The sequence below is a fragment of the Scaptodrosophila lebanonensis genome, unplaced genomic scaffold, assembly GCF_003285725.1.
Source record: "Scaptodrosophila lebanonensis strain 11010-0011.00,11010-0021.00 unplaced genomic scaffold, SlebRS2 tig00001412-arrow-pilon, whole genome shotgun sequence".
Classification (NCBI taxonomy): Eukaryota; Metazoa; Arthropoda; class Insecta; order Diptera; family Drosophilidae; genus Scaptodrosophila; species Scaptodrosophila lebanonensis.
In genome coordinates, this window is record NW_022060739.1 from 7,789,362 (window position 1) to 7,810,996 (window position 21,635).

The 21,635-nt window shown below is 36.1% G+C and overlaps 1 protein-coding gene across 1 annotated transcript in view; it reads left to right on the forward strand.

Moving 5' to 3' along the window:
- Window positions 1–7,870: 7,870 nt before the first annotated feature.
- Window positions 7,871–21,635, forward strand: part of LOC115631300 (monocarboxylate transporter 7) — a 38,170-nt gene continuing 24,405 nt past the window's right edge. The window contains exons 1-2 of the mRNA XM_030528014.1: window positions 7,871–7,985; window positions 13,439–13,538. The gene's annotated coding sequence lies outside the window, so the exon portion shown is untranslated. The remainder of the gene's footprint in view (window positions 7,986–13,438; window positions 13,539–21,635) is intronic.

A 21,635-nucleotide genomic window follows, 5' to 3' on the forward strand; every position in this document is an offset into this window, starting at 1 on the left:
TTAGAGTGATAGTTTGAAAAAGAAAACCTTTGAAAATCTAAATAATACTTTGAAGAAGTTTGAAAAACAAAACCTTTGAAAATCTAAATAATACGTTGAAGAAGTATTAACGTTTTTGTCTTTTCACTTTCATTCGAGTAAATTCATATCTTAGCTATATCGATTCATGCGCTCCTATATTCTACAGCTATTGAGCTTTTTAATTAAAATGAAGCCATTCGGAGCTTAAAAAACAAGCCTTACTTAATATCTTAGCTATATCAATTCAAGAACTTTGCGCTCCTATATTCTACAGCTATTGAGCTTTTTAATTAAAATGAATCCATTCGAAACTTGAAAAACATTTTCGATATAATTTTTGGTCCACACCTATGTCAGATATTTGCTTGACTGTAAAATATTTCCAATTATAAAATTTGGGTGTATATGGCGAGTATATTTCAAGTATATATATCCTTGTAAATTTCTTTCCTAGTGGCAGGCCAAAGAATAATTTAGAAGCTATATGTATGTAAGAGATATGCTGTTTGTTTTTTTTAATTTACCCATATTTTAAAAAAGAAAAACACCGAATGTTCCTGATTATGAACTAAGAAGTTTTCTTAGCAGTTACCAGTGGAGTTAAAATTTAAAAAAATTAATTAATTTTCAAAAAAGTGAAACGGTCAATGTTTCCTAATAGCGTGTCCTGATCGGATGTGCTAAAATAAAATTGAATTTTCTTAAATAAGAGCATACTTATAGGATTTGGCTCACGGTACTTGATACAAAGTACTTCCATATCAAGTACAGTAAATTGTAAACGAAAACAGGAACAGAGCTGATCCTATTAGGCAACTAATTTGAAGGGCCTTTATGTTATTGGCTAGAAGATTAAATATTAATAATTTGGAAACTGAACACATACGAGTAAGTCGCCTGTAATGCTCCATAAAAATATATTCTATAAATCAGTCTCCAAAATACAAATTCACATTCAAAGACTCTATGAATTGTAATTTAGACTATCTTTGCGGTTTGTTTCTTGGCTCTACAAATTAAATTCAACTTAAATTTAAATTTGCAGATTAGAAAAGCTGTCTTGGTGAGCCTTCTTTAAGTATTTTAAAAACTGTAAAAGGTATCTCATTTATTCAGTGGCTATAGGCCGACTTAAGAGCTACTATAGCGTAGCGTTGAAAAGGGCAGAAACTTTTGAAGTAACCCATGCTAGCACACATAAACACAGACATACTCACACACACATACACACACACACACACACATATGTACATACTAACAGCTACAGTTTTAGGCTATTTTTAATTCGGTTCGCCAGTTCCTTATGCGTTGTGCGACTGTCTTCAGCAGTTGCGTTTGAAAGCTTTAGTTCCATGCTGCATATGCTCGTACTACATAGAAATACTATACATACTTACGTATTGAAAACTCGTTGTGAAATCTGATCTCTGTTTATATACGTTTATTGAAACTCTTAAGTCTAACAATTGGTTAAACAAAATTACAAACAGTTAGTTCATCAAGCCGCAGGTCCTAGACCGTAACGGCTTTAAATGCATGCGAACGAATGCACGTTACTGGAAACCGTAAACTCGCTTTTGGGCATGTGTTAACTTTTTAACTCGAGGAAAACAAATACCTGTCTAACGCTTCAACTTTGGCTAAAACTTTTCCAAAGTTTTCACAAACAAATAAGCAGAAATTTGCGCCACTTTACAAAAAGTCAAGTATACGTAAAGTGTGCAAAATGCTTCACACACACACACACACACACAATCACATCCAAAAGTTATATACAAATTAGCAACAAAAAAAGCCTCAATTATTTTTAAACCTGAGAACGACAGCAACAACAACAACAACATCAACAATTTTTACATATCAAGCCAGCAAGTCGCGCAAAGTTACTTTCTTTTTCTTGCGGGGGGTTGGGGAACGGGGGGAGTCACTCAATTCAGTTTCAGTTGAAGCCTCAGCACAAATCCCAGCCACATTTTGCTTTAAACGAGTTGTAATTTAAATGTTAAATTGTTTACTAACGTAGAAGGGTCGCTGGGGGAATGTTAGGGCTGGGGGCGGGTGTTGGGCAAAACAAACAAACCATCCGCAATTGAAGCAAAACATGTTGGGGGCAGGGGCTGCCACACATATATGTAATAACTCGAGTATATATATATTTGCTAAAAGGGCCAACAACAAAACGCAAAACATAAAAAAACAAGCAACTCGCAGCCAGGCAGATAACAAATTGGTTTGAGCATAAACACATATATACTATAGGAACATACATACATACATACAAACGTACACAAATATGATGTTGTATTAACATGCAGCTAAACAAACAAACAAACAAACGAACATAATTTTCTTTTGAAATCATTAGGTAAAGTTCTCTTGTACATTTTAAATATCTCAAAAGCTAACAAAGCAAATGCATAACACATATTTATATATACATATATATTGTACTTATACATAATAATTTCTAAGGTAAAAAACCAAAACAAATATTCTAACGCTTTGCAATAAAAATAAACAAACAAACAAACATACAAACAAACAGACAAACAACGTTTGCAAAACATTTGTTAAGTTTTTACAATGAATGAGAAGCATTAATAATAATTAAATTTAAATTTAAAATTATGCAAGCAGCAGCCGCAATAAATCAATAATAAATAAATAAAACAAACTTGTTTTTATCATTTTTATTTGTTTATATTTTTTAATATCTAAAACAAACTGATTTTTAATTGTATAGTTAAGCAAATTGTATACTATTTGACTAAACTGTTCTCTCAATAATTCATGAACAAAATAAATTAATTATATGAAAAGTATATAAATCGAATACAATAAACAAATCTATTGAACACCAATCCTTTGTGGTTTTATAACAAAAAATTGGGTATCATTTAAATTATAATATATCTTTGTATTGCATGTCTCTAATCGTTCTTACAACGCCATGCTGACATCAATGCGACTGCGAGCAGAACATGTTGAAAAGTTTCCAAAATATTGGAAAGAAATACACAGAACAAAACTTATATATAATATGACCCTGAAATCGGGCGGGTGTTTCTATAGGGATATTTCGATTTCTATAATGATTCAACAAACAAGTTCGTCTTCCTTAATACAAGAATTAAGATTAGAATTTCTGCAGCCGAAAAGTTAAGCGTATTGTAAAGGGCTTTCTATAAATAGGCTATTTCAAAAACATGTCTTGTATTTGGCGATAAAATAGCTTTCAAAAGTTATAATGGAAGATATAATAAATTGTATTTGTTCACATTAGTATATTTTTTAGACCACCCCGTTTCACAAAATAATGAACATTTGGCACTTATTGTTTAAGAACGATCAATCCTTTAAAAAATTAACTTCTAAGGCGTTTAATGTCTACGTCCTTGGCTGGGAAGTCAATATCGCCGTTAATTAATTTGCAATCCTTGCAAGCCTCTTTGAATTCTTTGACTGCAAAAACTACTTGTATTCATCAAAGGCTAGATGCTATATCTCGCATAGTGTACAAACAATACAAGTAGTTAAGGTAATGAACAAATCAACCAAATTAATTTCAAATGTCTGCCCTGAGGGCTTGTCACAATACACAATACTGTGGCACACAGGGTCTTTTGTTGTAATTATAATTAAAGTATTTTGATCATAACCAGCTATAATTTAAACAAAGGCCTTCTGGAGCTGCACAAAGTCTATGGGGAATCGTAAACCGAATAAGTGTTGGAATTCCGGCTGTGTGCTGGCTTATAAAGTGCAAAGCAGAGCAAATGAGCAATTCTGAAAGCAATTGCAGACAGGCAGCAAACCAACTCAGACCACCCGGAGGAGAAATATTTTCTAAAACAGTTACAGTCGTTCCCACAGCTCTTAAGTAGAATGTGCCTAAGTGCGTTTACCCTTGAGCATAGTATTTGCCATTTGCTTTCTTCCTTCATTAAATTTTTTTGTTGCTTGCCACTGCCAGCAGCTATTGGACAATAAACTGCTTCATTAAGGAGCCCTTTCGTTTAGGTTGTAAAATCAGCCAACAACAACAAACCCCACCCGCAATCATCCACACCGGCACCATTTCACCAGCGGCAAGGCAAACGAAACCAGTCATTCAGTCAGTCAGTTAGTCAGTCAGGCAACCAGTATGTGAGTGTGTGTGTGTGTGTGTGTGTGTGTGTGGGGCAATGGCAACAACACACTAATAACAAAATTCCAACGTTTAGGTTCGACACATACTTACAAGCATGCTCCATACTCGTATCATATAGTCATGCTCATGGCTTTTGAACATGGCCTGCACTGCTGTAAATGCGCCCAAAGGCATTCAATCAACAGTTGGCCGACAAGGTGGCAGCAACAGTGCTTGCCACAATCAGAAACCTCACCCACACACCCAAACACACCCAGGCACACACACATACTCGTATAGAGCAACAATTTAGTAGAAAAGCGAGCGATTGAGCGAGCTAGCGATGGGTTCAGTTCAAAACTAATAATGCATGAAATTTCAATTACAGTCAAAAATCATAAGCTTCAAGCCTATATATATGGTATTGCCAAAGCTCTGCGGCTGACTGCAAAGCCCCACAGTCTTAGCCAGCCTTGCCACCTCCTCTGCATCATCATCTTCAACATCTTTCTCTTTGGCATACCAGCCAAAAACAAAAAGCGTTTGCGAGTAATGCCGGAGCAAGTGAAGTGCGTGCGGCAACTCTAACAAAAAAAAAAGAAGAAGAAAAAACAAACACTATGCGAAAGACAACTGAGACATGGACGGACAAACAGACAGATGGACAGGCAACCGTTAGCTGCGCAGCAACATTTCGAGCGCTGAGCAGAGCACATTTCCAGTTTCAGTTCACCAGAGTTGGCTTTTCTTTTTCGTCTATGCGCGGTGAGAGTCTGCTTGTTGTTTGTTGTTGTCTGGAAAAAGTTGCTGCTGGCTGTTAAAAATGCGAGAGAGTGCCACTCTCGCGCTCTGCAAACGAGCAAGTGAGTGTTTTACGTCGTATACCCTTTAGTGAAATGTGTAAGGGTATATTGTTGCTTAACTGTAGGTTTGTAACGGCCAGATCTCATGTTAAATGATCAGACGAATCTAAACGGACAGGTCTCTCTCTTCATAAAGAGCTTTTGCATATAAAACTGTTTGAAAACAAAACTCAGACCTTAGAGAGATTCAATCTAAAAACAAGTCTTTGTGCTCTTCGAAAAACACAGATGTTGCCAATTGGAAAGTTTTGTTTTCTAAATTTTATTTGAACTTGAAATTTATAAAATATATCTTAAAATCAGAAATTCTTTTTTCCAAGTACACTGTTTGAAAACGAAACTCAGACCTTAGAGAGATTCAATCTGAAAACAAGTCTTTGTGCTCTTCGAAAAACACAGATGTTACCAATTAGAAAGTTTTGTTTTCTAAATTTTATTTGAACTTGAAATTTATAAAATATATCTTAAAATCAGAAATTCTTTTTTCCAAGTACACTGTTTGAAAACAAAACTCAGACCTTAGAGAGATTCAATCTAAAAACAAGTCTTTGTGCTCTTCGAAAAACACAGATGTTGCCAATTGGAAAGTTTTGTTTTCTAAATTTTATTTGAACTTGAAATTTATAAAATATATCTTAAAATCAGAAATTCTTTTTTCCAAGTACACTGTTTGAAAACAAAACTCAGACCTTAGAGAGATTCAATCTAAAAACAAGTCTTTGTGCTCTTCGAAAAACACAGATGTTACCAATCAGAAAGTTTTGTTTTATAAATTTTAATTGGACTTGAAATTTGTAAAATATTTCTTAAAATCAGAAATGTACTTTTCCAAGTACACTGTTTGAAAACAAAACTCAGACCTTAGAGAGATTCAATCTAATAACAAGTCTTTGTAATTTCGAAAAAAAAACACAGTGCTACCATTCAGAAGGTTTTGTTCTGCAGACAAGTCCTAATTTTAATAATATCAATAGGACTTTGCTCTGGAAATTTTACAAATATTTCTTACAAGTAAAATTCAAGCAAAAAGAAAACCGACTAAGGATCTAATAAAGTGAATGCTGCACGAGCAACAGCCGTAATTAATTATAATAATAAATTAATTAAATGATCTGATTAATATTGCCTTGCTGTCATTTAAAGGAGCATAATGTTTTGAGTACAATTCTGAAGTAACAGCATTCTGTTCAGGAATAGAATTGTTAGCTATTTCGACTAAATAAGGTATGTTTAAGGTAGTTTTCTCCGTTTTCAAATAAAAAAGAATCATCAAAATCGGTTCAACCAATCAAAAGTCATGAGGTAAGAAAAATATAGTCGAATTGGGAATCTCCTCCTGTTTTTGAAGTCCGTAAAAATCAGATATTCTTTTCTTAAAGTACAGTAACTATAATAACCCAGTAAGTAGACAACTCACAGCTAGTATTTATAGAAATCCAATTGTGAAATTACAAATATTCGAACAATAGTTTCTCAATAACAGGCCGACAATTAGAAACAATTGCCATAAATATGAGCAAAGAATGCATAACTTGTTCCGGATTTAATAATATAATCAAAGTATTTTTTAAAGAATTGGAAAAATTAATTTCCAATTGACACACCATTACATTCATGATATTAATAGTTTATTTAGAACAATTGTGATTTGTTAATTTAAGAAACATGGGTTATTAAGGTTGTCTAAGACAGAGAATCTTTCCTCCTCCTTCAGGTCTGTTTTCGCTTTTGCCAACTCCGTTTATTTAAAAAATCCGAAAATTTATGAAACATGGGTTATTCAGGTTGTCTAAGAGAGAGAATCTTTCCTCCGCGTGTAAGGTGATTTCCGGCCAATAAGCATGGAGTAGTCACTTTTTCAGGTCTGTTTTCACTTTTGCGAACTGCCTATATTTCAAAAACCCGAAGTAATAACCCGAAATAAGTGTGATGATTTGATTCCGCTAGCTGTTTTTTAAAAAACCAACCTAGCATTGTTAGAGATTTTAAAAATTTATCCATGGTTCGCCTAATTTATTCGACTGCGGACAAATTTAAGGGTATATGGATGCGTCGCAGACGTTGCTAATATCTTGGCCCGTTTTTGTTGTCAATGGAGTGTCAGACTTGGGCAAAAATATATAGTACTAGTACTCGCATATGTGCTCTGGGAAGAGAGCGGGAATCTGTGCAGCTTGCTCTATTTGTCTATTTTGCATGAGGAGCGAGCAGCCAGCAGCCAGCGAAGCACCCGCAAGCACCCGCGCTCACCCATCAGCTCCTGCGCCTGCCTGCCAGCCTGCCTGACTGCCTGCCTGCCTGCCTGGTTTGTTGTCTCTCGCATTCGGGCCATCGGCCGTGCGCATTCGTTTGAGATTGCTCGGCCGTGTAGTCATAGATACGATACGGCTACGGCTCTGTCTGCCTGAATGCTATGCCTGATGGCTTGCCTGGCTGGCTGGCTCGCTGGCTGGTTGACTGGCTGGCTGGCTGGCTGGCTGCTGGAGTCCCAACCAGCATTTCAGTGTAATTTTGGCTGCGCGGCGTGTAAGTCTCTCAGCTCTGGGACTTCGGGGCACACAGCACACAACCGCATCCAAAAAATTGTCAGATACAAATTTTTGTGTGCTTCAACATCTCGTCGTTGTTATCGTCGCGGTCGACGCGCCGCGCGTTGTCATCGGTTGTGCCGTCGTCGTCGTCGTGGTCGTGGTCGTGGTCGACATCGCCAACGCCGCCGCCATTGCCATCACCCGCCACCCCCGCCCGCCACAGACCACGCATCATTGCCAGTTTCCTAGCGTTGACGCCGTTGTCTGTTCGCTTGTGTCTGTTGCTTTTTGCTCGGTCGTTTGCACAGCACATCGTTTGTTGTTGTTGTTGTTGTTGTTTTTTTTTCTATATCTTTTTATATTTCGCACAACGTCTTCGCCGCCGCGTTGCAGCAACAGCAAGTCTTTTTTTTTTTTGTTCATCATCATCATCGTCATCTAGTATATACTACATATAGCAAATATTGCTGTGTTGTGTCCACAACGTCCACCGCATTCACGTTCACGTCCAGCTCCAAGTCCAGATCCACGTCACGCGTCGCGTTTATTCATATTCGTGCGTTTGCCCCCATAGGTTAGTTGCTGCCTGCTTTTGTAGCTTTTACTTCAGCTTGATTTCGTGTATTTTTTCCCAACTGTTGTTGTCGTTGTTGTTGGCTGCTGCTGTTACTGCTGCTGCTTGCTATTTGAATATTTAAGCATAAAAGTGCGACAACGTCACGGGAGCATTTGGCAAGTCGCGACGACAGTTTGGCATCCCGGGGTCTAGCGCCCACACCTCCACCTCCACCAGCACCAGCACCACCACCACCACCATTACCTCCAATATACACCTGTCCCAGTAGCCAAGCTACGAGCTACACTTGTAGCAATCGTCCTCCTCGTCCTCCTTCCCTGCTGTGCCCAGCGCTTGTCGTCCGCTTGACTTGCTCTGCGTTCAAGACCAGTCGTTGGCGTCGTCATCGTCGTCGCCAGTTGGCGTCTCTGGCCACAGTCTTTGCTCGGTTGGTTGCCGGGCAACATTTGCAATACTGCGACACTACGATACCGAGTGCTAGCCATGTATTATACATAAGGTTACCAGCTGAACAGTGGGGGGGCACAAAAGTCAACTAGATTAAGTGTGAGAGTTGAAGTTTTTAGTTGTTTTCCCTCCTTCTCCTCCTTCTCCTCCTCCTCCTTTTTCTCTAGTCTCACTTATTGGCAATTGAAGCATCAAATTGGTTAAACCACAGAGTAAAGATTTTATTGCAGTCTATTTTTTCTCATTCATTTTCATTTCCAATTTGAAATGTATAGATTGTTCATAAAAAGTTGAGCCACATATGCTAAAAATGTGTGAATTCATTTCGTACAAATTATTGCACATTTTATTTAAAGCACATAAAGTACGTATAGGTTTGGCATTGAGGAGGAAATTCAGAATCTTAATGAGTTCAAGACATTGAAGACAACCTCAATGGTTGGAAAATATTTATAAATTTCAATTTTATTTTTATGAATTATTTAATTGTTGAACGTTTTTCACGCTGCTTTAACAGCTGATGCTCCTAATTTTTTAACAATAGACGCCTTTAAATTGTTGACAAAAATTGGGTAAGCTTTGCTAAAAAGGTTGCAATTCAATAAAAATATATTCCTATATAAGCCTTCTTTGGCATTCAAAAAATTTCTCCTTAGCACTATTTTTATACAATATTTAATTTCTGTCAAAGCATAAGTCAATACTTTAGAGTCAATTTATGATTGACAGTTTGAAAAACACATCGGTATCAGGTATCATTTGGTGCGGAAAATCATTCAGAAGCGCCCCAAATAAAATTGTTATGTTAGTTTAAAAATATTTCAAGTATTAAAATAATTTTCAAAATCTTCCGATAGAATGCGTTTCTTTGTAAAACAAAATAGTTTCTTGAAGCGTTTAAGTTTTCTTTAAATAGGCTTTAAGGGGCATATTCGATTGCATAGAAGACAAAAGACTGAATGCTATTGATATCGCAGCATGGAAAACAAATGAGAACCACATATTCAATTTCTATCAATTGCAAATCAATCTTTTTCTCTATACCTTTCTCCCTACTCTCTAAATCGCATGAACTCCAAACAGATTGCTACAACATTCGACACATATAGAGAAAGGAAATAAGAAGTGTATTTACTTCACAAGTATGAAAAAAAAATTTAAATTCTGTGCGAAACTTCAATTCGTGATTTTACGTTTGTCAGGTCTTGAAAATACTCCTTTATTTTATTGAAATCGAAAAGAATCCGACCGTACATTTGAAGCACAGCAACCGTTTCCTACCGTCGCCTTCTACAAGTACATCTAAATAAAATGTTCTTTCTAATGAACTGTCACAAATAAAGGCGACATTTATTGTGCACACACACTGTCCCAGAAAAGGATACTAATTCGGGCAAAATTTGGCAAGCTTGTCAATGAAAAAAACTTTTCTTATTACCGTATACAGTTTTAAAAGTTTTGCCCCTCAGTAAGTTAATTAAAAAAAAAAAATACAAGTAATTTTAACATTTCAGCCCCAAATGTGTCACATCGCTGGCAAATAAATGTATTTAAATACTTTGTGCTTTTAATTAAATTGTAATGTATTTGAATGCTTGGATAGCTTTTCGGTTGTGTTTTAATTAATTTTTCAAGTGTTGCCATCAAAGCTTGCGTAGCCAAATAAACCAAAAAGTGCACCCCAAAAGTATGCTGCTCCTTATTTGAAATTCAATTTTGTTTCCAATTACACTCCACGGAAAATCACTTGAGAGAAAAGTGAAACAAAATCTAAATTGAAAAGGTGAATATTAATTGTTATTCGTTTTGTTAAGTTACAGAAATCTTTAAAAAGAGTTAAAGTATGACACGAAAGCAATGATTCGCATTTAAACAACACTCATATAAATACAGTTACAAAATTCTACAAAATTCAATGATGACTTATTTCCTTAAAAAATTAAATAATACTACACAGACAGTTTCAATTAATTTGGCCCCATTTCGTGAGGCTAAATTAATCTGGAAAATATAGTTGCCAGACAAGTGAACCCCTGAATTGTTGTGATGTAAAACCACTGAAAAGATATGAGGCGCAGTATTTCTTAAATATAAGGATAATTTTAAAAATTTATCCGTTTCCTGTTTAAAGCATCTTGTCAGGGTCTCTCTGCGAAATCTGATAAAAGCTAACCTTCTCAAAAAAGTGAAGCTATCGTACAGATAAATGGGAAGAAACATATTTTTGTGTTACGACCAAAATAGTGCGATTCATTATTTCATTAACATGCAATAAATACTAGGTATTGGTTCCCTTTAGTCGTTATAACTAACTTTACTATACGTTTGTGCGACTTTAAGGATTCATTACTTTTTAAAGATGGCCCACGAAATGAATAAAATGGTTTCTATGGAGAATTTGTTTTTGTGTAGCTTTTTTGCGAGTTTCTCAGCTATCTTGAGACGTCTAACCAAATCGGTTAACATTTTTCCATGTTTTCTCTACTTCTAGCTTGATTAGTTAATACTGCTGCTTGAGATTGTCATTTGTGTTTGAGTAACTTAAGCAAGTTATTAAATTTCTTGCATTTGTAGTTTTTGGTACACAATTTACCAAAGTAATGCCATTACTTTTTAAATTCTCATATCCTTTACCCAATGCGTATCGTACTCTATTTAGGACCGAACTATAAAGTTTGTTTTCGATATTTTATTAAAAAGGAAATTTATCGTATGGAGTTAGCTCTTCATCCAGAAATTATTTAATTATTTAATGCTTACATTCAACAATAGATTAACCTGGAAATCTAATTGTATGGTTCTTTGTCAGATGTTTTACAGAAATTTGTTCACAAATTGTTTAGTGTATTCAAAAATTAATTGGCGTGCAATGCTTACATTATTTTTTATAGTGTTATGAGAAAACGCAACAGCATGTCCAAGGCGGTTGGCCTCGCATTACTTATTACAAATATTTGCGCAATGCTGCGGGAATTGTTGACAGAAATGACTGTGTGGGAGGTGTGTGTATATATGTGTGTGTGTGTGTGTATGTAGGGGGCAGTGTGTGTGTGAATGCTTGCCATTTTTTTCGAATTTGCACTCTTGCTTTGTTTCATTAAAAACAATTCGTTTTATGTCGTCGTCGTTGTTTTCGTTGGTTGTTGTTTCGGGCACTTGTATGTATTTCCATGCCATTTGATTTTTGAAGAATGTTATTCGATTTATTATGTCATAATGCTTTATGCGGCGTGGCATCATGTGATTATTTGTTTCAATATCAATTGTAATTGGTATTTGATGTGGATGTGTATGGTTGAAATGTCTGTTGCGCGTATGAAGAGCTTATGGTACGTTTATTACACTGACAAGTAGCAGATCGAAATGAGCCGTCACTTTTGATTATTAATTATGGTTTTTTTCATACGATACAGTTTTGTTTGTTCGCAGACAGATTTGCGGTTAAATACACACGATATGCAAGTATAATGACTCATCATTTTAATATACATATCATGCACGTATTGAATAAAACATATTAATAGTTAATTACATTCTCGTATATGCAGAAATGTCAGCATTTATTTGTGATATGATATTGTTGTAGGCGTTACTGTAAGTTCTTCACAACAGATTTCACAAAGTATACGAGTAGGCATATCTTTTGTCTAGTTAGTCGTTTGTCTGGCTGGAAACGTTCTGTTCTCTGAAACTACATTGTCTTAAAAGCTATACGATCTAGTGTCACTGCGCTTGCTATATAGTAGAGTAATATTTTATTTACTATTCACTCTTACTCCTTAAATGCAACACTCACTTTTAAATCTGAACTTGTAAATAGTAATTGATTAATTATTTATAAAAGTTTTCATTCTTATTTATTTTAATATTGCCAAAAAATAAATCCTTTTTGGAGCCTAACAATCAGCTCTTGGTAGATTATTTCTCTTCAGTTCCCCTAATTATACAACGCAACCTTTCACGCTGTTGGTCCTCGCTTGGACATCGTTTAAGTTGCTTCACCGACCTTCGATCAGGCTTATTTACGCACAATATTTTCCTAAGTGGTCCCTTTTATATTACCAGCAATCATCCATTTATGAAAGAGACCGAATTCATTCTGTTTGGCAAATAATTTGCAGATGGAAGTTCGACCCATTATGTTTTCTGGTACCCATCTATTGACCTTCTTTTGGGTTTTTCACAAAGTATCACATCAAGAGGTTCGATAAATGTTCAAAAAACTCTCAAGGCATAATTCTTTTTAATTCCCAACACTGTCTAACTTTTCTTTGGATAACTGTGTTATTCTATTCAATAGGTCTAGGAAAATAAATTACATATTGTGAGAAAGTTTTGAATGGCTGGATTGTTCGCCAAATTACGATACAAATCAGATTCTAATGAAAGCCCAAACCAATCAGCTTCTTATTTATTTTGCGCATGATTTAAACGTTGATTTCAAAATCACTTGTCAACTCAAATGTTTCCAATTCTGTTCCATGAATTGAACAACATGGTTTGAAATAGGGGGCGGAGTTGTAGAAGCTAATAGCGCTTATGAAGACAATGTAACGCCAATAAAAGCAACTGTAACAGGCGCTTGGTATTCGATTGCCTACGGGTTACAGGCAATCAAGAAAAAACAAGAATTTGTGGCCCAAAATACTCAACGAGATATCAAGTGTCACAAGCAATATAATTCTATAACGTATTCAATACTTGGTGGCTGGAAGTGATGTGAATTTTTGTGAGCTGCCGAAGCAATCGAGCTTTTATGCTGGTTTATTGTTCTAAGAATTTTGGCTATATCCAGTTATTATTATTGAAATAAACGTGATATTTATATGGTATAACAAAGATACAACTTTTTACTTTCGAACCGTTCTAGTGAGCAAAATGTGTTGACTCCCGAAATACTTACAGCAATTATATAAAAGCCATTGAAAGGATTTATGCAATTTTTGGAGCTGATATATTTCTAAAACCAGGTAAAAAAAAATTTTTTATTAATAAGTATTATGTATATCAACAAAAATCTTCAATTTGAATACTAGTATGTAAGGCCTGATTTATACTTTTATTGCAGAATCTTTGAACTATTTAAGTGCGTTTTCAACTTCTTCGTTTTTATTCATGAATCTAATTTTAAAACGTCTCTAATTCGCAAGTAATGAACAATTCAATACTTGAAATGAATGCGAAAAGTTATGTGATTGCAGCAGAATAAGTTGAAGCATTTTTCAGCTTAGCCGTTGACATTCATGGGAAGAAGTTGCCAAATACTTTGACAACCACTAGCCTTTGGCCGACAACACTATTACGGTTTTTGCAATGCAATGCAGTTTCTGAAAATCCTTTACTGATTTACTCCAATTGTGTGTACGAGTCAGTATCAACTTCATTGTTGTCAGTCGTAGGCAATGGAGCAACTATCGCAACTATAACAGCCAACTGGCTAAACCGATTAAACTTTGGTCAGCTTATGCACTCGGTATCTGATGACATATCAGCACACACACACACACACACACACACACACACAGAACTACACCCACACACACCTACACACTCTGTGGTTGTCTGCACAAGCATTTAGCCATCACAACCCATACTCGTACGAACACAAAGCTCCTAAGACTGTTTCCATTTCCATTTGTGACGAGTTGAAAACTGACAAAATTAATTTTCATGCTACGCTTTGACTCTGCATATTTATGGCTCTTACTTTCATTTCTTCCATTTAATTCAACGTACTACTTGTCCTCGGAAATGGCATCAATTAACTTTAAGTGCAGCCTAATTGATCATGACAAGCGCAGAATACAATAGTTACAACAAATTCTATAGGTAGTTAAGTATTTATGCTACAGTTGCCATTTGTTTAAATCTTTAGGTTCGCATCGATTACAAATTCATTGAAGGATTGAACGTAGTAATTAAATTTAGCCAACCAAGAAGTGTAAATTTGCTTACCTGGCAACTATTTGATTATTGGAATATCAATATTCAGTATTCTTTGATTCATTTAGAGTATTTCAGAAAATTAACTTTCTACAGAAATAACAATTTTCTTTGAATAAACTGATTGATATAGTGGTTTAGTTTGCTTTAGAAATGTGGACTAGAACTCTACAAGCCGAAGTCCAGGTGTTCACCAGGCGGACATGTCTAGATCGATTTCTTACGTCATGCGGATTACTGAAGGAAGGGATATCTCCAAACAGTTTTAGGAGAATTTAATATCCAGTTCGGCTTCTTGATTACCTTCTTGGGATTACCTTATATAATACCAATACAAATTTATCTTCACAAATGAATGTTAAGCGAATTCAGAAACCACCCCATACATATACATAAGCATGAAAAGAACTTGGCAATTCCAAAAAATAAAATAAACTCGTGTAGCTTAGGGACTAGGAGCAGCTATATACCAAGTTTGGTTAATGTGCGCTCAACCGTTTCCGAAATCCAGGCGTTATTCCAGCCGGACCAACAGAAGGATTTCCCTCTTCAAACTGATTCAGAATATACTTATATCCTTTATGGGGTCGGAGATGCTTCCTTCTGCCTGTTACATACTAATATACCCCACAAACCTAATATACATGGTATAAAAACTTGACTTATCTCGGTTAGAACAGAATATACAGATCCGGCTGCATTTTTCCAACAATTTCAGTAAAGGCAATATTTCAGTTAAATAATAATAAAGTAATGGCCAAAAATGAAATAAATCTTTAACTTCACTTCTATTAGGTATTATCAGGTATTGCCCGCCTTTGTTGGGCTACGTAAAATTTGCTAACAATTATATATATATTTACAACAAAGTACAACAAATACTCTGTATATACATATGTATGCAAAAAATTGTATATATGTATGAGAGTGTTCTTAAGTAACAGGTGTTTAGCTTTAGTTATAACTTATATACTACCAATACAAATTAAGCTTGACAAATGAATGTTAAACGAATTAACAGGCCAACCAAAGAAATATAAGTCAGGCTATACTATGCGACCAATCCACAGTTTATATTAAACGTCCAAAGATACAATTCAGAGCCACTATGAAATACATTGGTTATATCTGTCTGCTATTTGCGCTATTTGGCGGTGTATTAGGTGCCGATCGTAAGTAAACAAATCAGTCTATATCAGAAAAACGCTGACGTACACATATTTTTTTTAGCATGTCTCGGTTGTAGAATCCCGCCCCAAAATAACGGCAAGGATTCTTAGCGCACTCCCCACGGACAATAAACGAATTCGTTTAGTTCGTCTATAGATGCTGTCGTATAATTTATATCGATAAGCATTAATAAAATAATTTGAGCTCAAACTACGCAAATATTCTACTCCCAAATTATAGGAATTGATGTGGCCTTAATATTTATTTTTATTTTCTGTTGTTGTTGTATTGAATTCGAAAGATTAATCTGTGCGGATATGCATACTTTTATTAATTTTGCTGGACAGCTGGAAAAATTCACATCTTCAGCTTTCTTACTCTAGTTCCTTTAATCCGATCTTCGCCAGAACACTTCTATTTTAATTTCTTCCTTGGTTCACTTTATAATCGCCTATATCTCGGAGACTATAAGACCTAGGAACACCAAATTTTAGTCCAAGATGCCTTGTGTGAATACGCAGAAAATGTATATTTTGGAATTTCCCTCCTCCTCCCCCCTCTCCCCCGCAAATCGCGATTTTCTCTAACTCCCGTAATTCTTGCAATTTCGAATTTTGAAAATACCTCCAGTTAGTTATTATGTGTCCATATCCAAAGTTTCACTATGATAGACCGATTTAACAAGAAGTTATATCCATAAATATATTTGCTGCTGCAGCGCTGCTCAAGCGCTGCCCGCGGCTGTTGTTGATGTTGCTGTTTGGTTGACTGCACACATTTTTACACAGACACGAATAGATACATACATACACTCACACAGACGCAATTGCTATGTAAATGTGCAATTATAAACCCTTTACGTGAGTTCGAATACCGAGAGAGGTAAAATCGATCAAATTTTTTTTTTTTTATTTTCTATAATTATTGTAAATATATGTACAGAGTATTTCAAAGTCGGGACACCCGACTTTGGCTTTTTTACTTGTTTTCTAATATGATAGAGAGCTAGATATCTTGCTTAAAACACTATGTAATATTAAATAAGATTGCAACATTTTTTGACAGAAAACTTACTAATCATTTTACCCCAACTACGTAAAATTTTTTTGTTTCGTTCTGTTTGCGTTACTGTTTTGTGCATATAAAATGTTAAGGCTGTTGCCATTCCCCTAATTTATTATTCAATTAAAGCTGCGAAAATAAACTTTAATCGCGCCACATACATCAGCATCCAATCGCCCTGCAGACCCCAGCCAGCGCGCCTGAGCAACAATAACAACAAAGCCCCCTGAAGACTACAAATACACACGCACACACACTTAACAACACACACACACACACACATGAGTAGAGCGTGCCTTTTGCGCCTAGACCAGGCAAATATTAAAATCGTGCCCCAAGAAAATTGTTGTTCAGTTTCACACACGAAATATTTTTGCTGCCTTTTGTTTCATTTTTTATTTATGCATTCACTTTGACTATGCAATCGATTAAAAGTGCATGTCAAACTGTGCGTGCCAGGCACGCGCTGCCTACTCCCTACTGCCTCCTCCTACTCCTACTCTTACTCGCCACCAGCTATTTTTTATGGCCTGCGAAAAAAAATGAAGCATTAACAAGAGTAAAATGTTGGCAACAACACCGAAATAAAAAAGAATCTGTATTAAAAAAAAAGAGAAGGCAAGCAGTGACAAAAATTTACGAGCGCTGCTCCCTCATATTTGAAGGCATGCACAGACACACACACACACACACACACACACACACACACACACACACACACACACACACACACACACACACACACACACACATAAATACACACACACACACACACTTCAACTTTCTATACACATTGGACACATTTCGGCTCGTCATGTGCTGCTGATGCTGCGGTGGCGCCAGATACAACGCCAATCACTTCCGTAGATACACAGCATTCTTTCTTCTTCGTTTCTGCATAATTCCAGAAGTTTACTTTTCACTAAATATGTAAATCGCTCGTCTTTACGTCCGCTGGCTAATGCCATCAATTTGGAAAATAAAATAACCGCGTTTAAACAATAAAACATTATCATTTAATATGAATCATTTAGAAGGATAAAAGAGTGTGTCAACCAAATTTTAGAATGGTTTTGTTTTCCGGATGTCCACGTAGGATCATAGAAAAGCATTTAAAAAAAGATAACGTGTACGGTGGAGTAAGAAATTAAGTAAAAGTTTAAATTAATAGCGGCCCGACTGTTGACTACTCTATACCTAACCTTTTTTTTCCGCCCGGCAGCCAACGTTGTTGCTACACTTCCTACTATAACTTCAGACTATAATAGAGCATTATAAAAATCATTAAAATACCACATTTAAACTTTAAATTCTGTTTGTTTTAATATGAATGTGATTCCGAATTTGGTAACAATTAAACCCTAAATTCATTGTCATATAATTTGAACTTGTTTGTAATCATTTGATCAAAAGAGCATTACATCATTGATTCAGAGAACAATTTGGCCATCTTTAAGGGTAATACACATTGTTTTCATTGTGTCCTATAAGTGGATAAGGCTTCGATCCATTATAACACTGCCAAGTCTAATAGGCAGTCGGCAGAGTGAAAAGAACTCCATGAAGTCCTGCCGGTAAAGTTAGGTAAGGACTACCAGGAAAGTGGAAAAGGTGGACCGTTAAAATACTGTAATCAAGGATCAACGTTCCCAATTAGTTAAGAGGAATTAAAGCCACAACCACATACATATTATGCGCAAAATCGAAAGCAAATTTTCAGGAATTTGGTGATGAATTACTATCTTATCCACCGTATTTTCTAGATCTTAAATTATTAAGCTTATATTTGGAGCTGGATGCATAATACTGTGATCAAGGATCAACGTTCTCAATTAGTTAAGAAGAATTGAAGCCACATCCATACACACTATCCACCATACTTTCTAGATCTTAAATTATGAAGCTTATATTTGGAACTGGAGGGTACAAATGAATGCAATTTTTAGGCGATAGGTAGAAACCTTTATTCGAAAGGCTTAAACGTTTTGGAAGACTGCTGCAAAAAGTATATCGCCGCAAATGGGGGGACTATGATGGAAGCTTAAAAGGAATTTGTTGCACATATAAAATAAAACCGTATGTTCTTGAAGTTTTGGCAGCACTGGAAAGATTATAAATCGGCCAATAAACGAACCTGAATTTAAACAAAATCAATTGACTATGACATTTTGTTAGCTCGGGTTCTTATTCAAATGCTTGCTACTACTCGTATATGTAAGTGTATGCGTTTATAGGATGCGTGTGTGTTTGTTGTGTGTGTGTGTGTGTGCGTGTGCGTGTGCGTGTTTTTGTGTTGTGCATCATGCGCTGCTGCCTTGTCGCTACTTCATGGCTTGTTTTTAGTGCTTTGGCACGTAATGGGGTCGTAGTCGTAGCCGTCGTCGTTGTCGTCGCCATAGTCGCTGTTGCTGCCACCCATCAAGTAAAGCCGCCTTTTTACATATGTACATAAGTATAAGTACATATATGAATATATGCATGCCTATGTCTGTGGCTGTGTCTGTGTCTGTTTCTCTGCATGAGTGTGCGGTAGGCCGCCGTTTTCTTTACGTGCGTTGGCAGCATTAGCAGCAGCATCACTCGGCGCTTGCCACTTTAATGCCATGTGATGACGACGCTGTGTGCCACTAACTGCTGATGATGATGCCTCTAACATCCTTTCTCTTTCTCTTCTACAAATGGCAATGGCAACGGCAACGGCAACAGTGCTATTCGGCGACAGCAGCAATTTTGAGGACGATGCGATTTCCAGTTGTTGGCGCCCATCTGTTTGATGTGGATATGAAGAACCGATTAACGGGCATTCAAGTGCCTGGCAGCAGATTTGCACAAACCACGAAAGCAAATTACGTTCAACGACGAGCATCATTTTCCACTTTATTGAATTACTTGAGCAGAATGCTGCTGCTGCTGCTGCTACTGCGGGTATTTAGGGGCCCGACACCAATTCATACATACATACATACATACGAGTATGTGTGTGATCCTGTGTGCGTGTGTTGTTTGTTATATTTTTGGGCACTTTGACTAAAAGCATTAAGAATAAAAAAATTGGCGCACAGTGGCAGTTTTCCTTCATTTTTTTTTTTTAAAAAAAATTTTTTGTCAACGTCGCTTTTGCCCATTCATAAGCGAGAGATTTCATCAACGCGATAAAGAGCGGAGAATTTCAATTTAAATTTTTTTTTTCTGCTGCCCTAGCATATTTTTGGGCGCCAAATGCTGTCACTGTCAGTCACCCAGGCAGCCAACAAGCCAACCAGGCAGTCAGCCATCCAGTCAGTCAGTCAGTCATTCAGTCAGAACAACGTCTCTACTTTAGACATAAAGAAGTTATCAGCAGCATTTACGGCTTGATGCTGCTGCTCCCGCCTGCTGCTTGGCCTGTCCAAGGGTTTTGCCAAGCCCTCCCTATCCCTAAAAGCCCTACCATCGCTACATCATTTGCCTTTCCTAGCATCTAGCCAGCAAGCTGTCATTCAACGACAAACGCAAGGCGCTCGCCTTTTCAGCTAATGAAAGCCGCGCAAAACACTGTGATGATGATAATAATGATGACGATGATGATGGTGATAGGATGTCGGTAGTGCCAGTGCTACTGTGACTGGTGTTGTTGGTGCTGGCTTTTGTTTATTTGTTTTATTTGTTTGCCTTGTGCTTGCCTGCCACACGTTTGTCACATTTTGATGAGCGGCACAGACAGACGCCAGTCCCAGTTCAAAAACAAAGCCAATTTGGAGCAGTGATGCCGCTTTAGCCTTTTTACCTATTTCGCTACAAATTGGATCTTAGCAATATATCTTATTTTCGATTCGGTCAGTTGTCCAATGCAATAAATTCACACAATCCGACAAATGAAAATGAATTCTGCAGAAAAGTTTCAACAACAAATGGAATGGGGAGCAGGCACTTAATATTTGTTAGCTTGTGTCTGACCCTTATACATACATACTATATACTTGTATATATATTTTAAAGGCACTTTTTTTTTTCAAACTGCAAAAGTGTTTTATGCTTTTAGTTAACTGTGACTTTTTGCATCAATTTTTAAAGCAAACACTTCATCTTAGGTCATCACTATGTCTAACAGAAGGGAACTAAATATGTGGTAGCCTCTTTTACGTTTAATTTTTTGGCTTTAATATGCAAGATACTAACAATCTATCAATCTAAGCTGATCCATTAATACTTATACAGCGAATAGAACTCAAGGTACTGACTTACTTCTTTAGAGGCCCTGAAGCTGCAGTTTCTTATTCGCTACTAACTGCTTAGAAAGGCGTCTTTAAAACTCAAACAAATATTATATGTGGAATAGAATTCTCTAATTATTATTATAACTACATACCCGTATAATGCTATAATACATTGAAATATATCGATCAATTTTAATTACGTTTTTATTGCAAATTAAAGTGTTCTTAGAAGTTACGGAAGAGGCTTCCAATGAATTATTAATTAAAGCAGTTACTTACGCTGTAACTTAAAATATCCTTAAATATTTTCGGTATCTATCTTCTAATTTGAATATTGCCTTTTTTGTTGTTAATATTTGAAAGTATTAATAAAGCAAAAAAAACCCTCAGTATTACTGCCAAAGCTGCCATTTCATATCAATTAACTAACATTAGAACTTTTCACTTGGCTCCCATTTTGAATTAGTTAACTAAGTATATGGAAAGTCTGGGGACTATTTAAAGTAAAAAATGTTATCTGAAAATAACGAATATAAAGCATTCGTTTAAGCAAACCATTTTGAACATGTCCCTAACATTCTTGTTGCCATTGATACAATTTGAAAAGAGTGCTTTATTGTTCCGAAAATAGCATGTTTTTCAAAAAAGCGTGTTTTATTTTCTCTTCGTTTTTTTGGGAAAAAATGCTGAAATGTT